A 4,533-nucleotide genomic window follows, 5' to 3' on the forward strand; every position below is an offset into this window, starting at 1 on the left:
ATAATGTAATCTAGCAAAATATGGCAAACCAAAACCAAGTGGCATGGGGAAGCTCCCTAGTCATAGAGGTTCTCTCCAGCATGTACATCTATATCATCTCCAACATCCTTCGAGGTACCTACATATGCCTGCTTCCCTAGACTCCTATTCCACATAGGGATCACAAAGGTAGAGATGACATGCTCATCCCTATCAACAGCTGCACAAACACGGCCTGTGCTAGGCATGCTCGAAAAAGTGATGCTGTCCCACAACCGAGCTCCAAGCATATACCATGTGGTGGAGAAAGAAACTTCATGAAGCATGCTATGAAGGGCACACTATGCCACATCAAACCACGCAACTCCTCCCCCATGGGTGACCTCGCCCTCACATCGCATGGCAAGTGATGATAGAGTACATAATCCTTGGGCTTCATGCCCAAAGCCTCAAAGCGAGGCACACTCTCCTAGCGTCGAAACGAAGCTACAACCATCCCACACCTCCGTGCTACGAACATCATGGAGGTACAATACCACAAAGGACACAAGAAAACATTGTAAACATTTTCCACTCATGCAAAGTTAACTATGCAAAAAAGTGACCCATGGCGAAGCAATTACCTCGGTGTGTAGTCTCTAGGACTTGTAATAGCCATATAGGGAGGGATGTATCACAAGAACTCTCCTCGATATCTCCAAGTCAGAGACATGACAGTAGCGCTCCACCCAACCAATAGTATCTCCTATTAAATGCAAGGGACTTTAAGAAACAAAGTAATAGAAGGAACACATTTGTAAAGAGGCTAGGATTGTTACCTCCTATGGAGGCCATCACAAGCAGCACTCCACAATTCAATAGAGTAGAAGCTACCAATGAAACACCATAGTGACATAATCCTCTGAAATGCGCATCCCACTGTGGACGCGGCACCTTTCCATGGAGGACTCCGCCAAATGGGAGATCCAAGAAGACCAAATCTGCAACCCATAACACTAATCTGCCCTTCCTAAAATATTGTATGCCCTTACTTGCACACCTAAGCATATGCTCATGGACTTGAGTGTAGGTGGTGTTCTTCAATCCCGCAATGAAATCACGTCCTATAACTACATAATCACCAACAATTGCAATACAATTGGGTTCTCTGAGTAGCATAGTAGGGCCCGTGGTATCCTTGTTGTGATAATAAACATGGGACATGGATTTCTTGACATGTAGCCTAAGGTCATGCCCACCTACACAAAAAAAGGTAGACACAAAACTCAAAGGAATAGAATTCTTAAAGATTTCTACAACACAAAGCAAAGATTGAAATGCAAAGAAAAGGCAATTGAGACATGCATACCAAGTGGTTGTGGTGGCTCTTCTTCCCACACATCTTGTGTGTCATCCACGTCACATAGCTCACATAAAATTGGTCAATATATTGGATGCTTGCCTTAAACCAAAAACAAGCAAGGAAGGTTTACAAATCTAGTCACGTTTCACCGTAAAAAGCGAACAGAGTCTCTCCAATAAAATCAATAAATCTTCAAAACCAAGGCAACAACCATAAGCCTTTCAAGGCCTCACACTCTGGGTGGCATATAATAGTATTATATGAAAGCCTCACTAGCCTTGTAAAATAGAGCGTGGTCATGTGCACAAGATAACAAACATAAAAGTAACATATTTTGATCGACAATATATTATCCACACTCACCTCTTTGCTCCTTGGTCTCAAACAAGATCTTTTCCTTTGCTAAAATGTGTCCCTTTTCCATGTTTAGCCACCAAGGACAATTTGCCATTTCCCACTCCGTGAGATTTTCCATCTCTTGAGGGTACATACAAGTAGCCTCCTCTGTAGCATCTGTCCACTTCCTAGCCATCGATATAGGATCAATGCAATATATCATTTCTCCTTTAAAGTGGACAAATACCTAGAGGAAAGAGCACACATATAACATTGCATGAACAATAGTCCACTATTGAAACATTGAAGGACTAGTGTCTAAATAGCCGAGAATTGAAGTTACCTAAATACCAATCTCTGAGTAGCCAACTGCAATAATTGCTTGTTCTTCCTAGCCTTGTCGGTTGCTCCCTTCTCCTTTTTCTCCATGCATGTTTCTAGAGGAAACGTGGCCTTTCTCCTCTCCAATTTGATTTCCTCATAGTATTCCAATAAGGATAAATCCACAGGTAAGACCAAGCCCCCCCCAGAGTGTCAACGAAGTCCCTCAAGATATCTCTTGCCAAATGCAAGATATTCTCGAGCAAGACTTCCGTGCGTATCCAACTACACGACGAGAACGAAACATTAGCACATTACAATGATCAATTCATACGAGATAAAAGTTTAGGACAAAAGCACTCACAATCTATACACATGATCACCACGGGCAAGGTGGTACATGGCTTTAGTAGCCCTACTGCCTCCAATAGAGACAATTGTAACACCTTTGATTCCACGGGGGCTTCACATATTGCAAGGAGATTCAATTTCTCCAATGTTGCAAAGCTCTCGCAATCCCATTTCAATGATAATACTTTGTCGTGCCATGCATCCCCAAGTCGAGGGGGGTCAATGATATTGAGAATCTTTTGGATAGTTCGATGAATACGAGAGTTAGTTTTAGCAAACCGTACACAACAGAATACCTTACTAGCCAAAGAATAACCTTATCTTGCCTATCCGATCACCATAACATGTTGCAAGGGACTCTACCTCCTTCTTCTCCAACTTTTGCAACTCTTCTTTACTTATTGTCGTCCTTTTTAAATCAAGCTTCTTGTTCAAAGTAGTGTCATTTGAACCTATGCGACCATGGCCTTTGATTAGGCAATTAAAAAATTACATGAAGGAGAAGCATGGACAGTCAAACAATGAATGCAAAGTACTTACATTGTAAACAAGCTTTGCTATTAAATATCTTCTTGTCAATGGATACCAAGGCTCAGCACCCTTGGTGTACTTCTCTCTAATCTCCATGATGAGCCTCTGATCCCTTTCCAGTAAGTCATGCATGCACGAGGAATGCACATATATTTATACAATTTGACAATCTCATCCCGCAAGGTAGTTGGAACCAAGGCATGTGTATTGAGACTGAGACGACACGGCATGTTAGTTCCCATGAATTATTTACATTGAATTCATGATCTTTATGTTAAAAAAGATACAAGTTCATGCGTTGCAAACTTGAGAGCAATGCAATCTTGCTGACCTTGCACGGATCAATGATCGTGCAAAGGACTCGATAGTGTTTCTCCTTTCTCACTGAGAACCTCTCATTGATTGCCGTAATCCATGCCACCAATCGGTGGTTTCCCTCCCATACATAAAACATGCGATTGGAGAGAATTGAGAGGGTCAGAAATTGAGCGAGTTCATCCTCAAACTCCCTATTAATCTCTTGCCATAGGGGATGCCAAGAAGACATCACCACATCTGTGACCATGGCTTCCTCACGGGAGCAAGTCCGTAAGGACACAATGAATGTTCCTTTTTCATGGACATATCCCTCCTTCCCAAATGCCGCTTTCAAACCCGACAAATCTTTCCAAAGTCCTCTAACTTTGCCATGTGGTAATAGCCTACATAACGGAATTGGTGAACATTCATGGCAACTGAACAACCTGGTTTTTTTCATTACGTCCTCCCCTTGGGCAAGGTACAAGTTTGCTTCATGCTCCTCATCACTAGTTATCTCCGAAAAAACTACATAAGGCACAAATGCAAGATTTACCTCATGCGGATGAGCTCATTGTCTACCTCATGTTGACATCAAGCACTTGACTCTCCGCCTCACCCCCAACATCTTCTCCAACTTGACTTTCCACAACACGAATAACTTGGTCCATGTCACTGGGTAGAGGTGCAGGGTCACTTTTCTATTGTGCCTACCTTCTGTTACTTTTATTTGCAGGAATGTTATAATAAACAAAAGACAAAACATAAAACCAAATTTATAACATCACCTTCTAAATCAACTATGTCATGTTGTCCTCCATACCAAGTTAAGAAAACAAAACGGCAACCTCTTTTGGGGTTCATTAGTGGTGGTCCGAAAACCCTCATGAGGCTTGGTGACACTTTCGATAGAGTAGATCCAATGGATCAACACCAACCTCTAAATGGACCCCTCTCCATGTTCCCCTATTCATGGCCCCCTCAAGCCTTCAATCTCTCCATGGCTCTCTCCATTGAAAATACAAAAAAACGCCCTGTGGAAAGGCCGCGCATAGGGCTATTTTTTTTAATTTTGTGTAGGCTCTCAAGGCCCTCATGCTCTCAATGACTCAAGCTCTCCATCAACACAAATTCAACACATCTAGGAATGGATTATATGTGTTTTTGTATAGAGATTTTCTTTCACAGCTAGTATATCTTCAGACTTCATCAGTAAATGGAAAGTCGCATGTAAATGATTACGATTCAAAATCAATTATACTACCATCACAGTGAATAGTTCGGAGTTCGAACCAACACCAAGACATGCATATCGAGATTTAAACATATGACTAACAAAAGAAAACATAACAAAGCATACGGCACTTTTCAAACTT

The 4,533-nt window shown here is 41.8% G+C and overlaps 1 pseudogene; it reads right to left on the reverse strand.

Moving 5' to 3' along the window:
- Positions 1–1,207: 1,207 nt before the first annotated feature.
- LOC147612818 (uncharacterized) lies at positions 1,208–3,828 on the reverse strand (annotated as a pseudogene).
- Between the last annotated feature and the right edge of the window lie 705 nt (positions 3,829–4,533).

Source organism: Cibotium barometz, chromosome 45 (assembly GCF_041138505.1).
Source record: "Cibotium barometz isolate CiBa-2024 chromosome 45, ASM4113850v1, whole genome shotgun sequence".
Classification (NCBI taxonomy): Eukaryota; Viridiplantae; Streptophyta; class Polypodiopsida; order Cyatheales; family Cibotiaceae; genus Cibotium; species Cibotium barometz.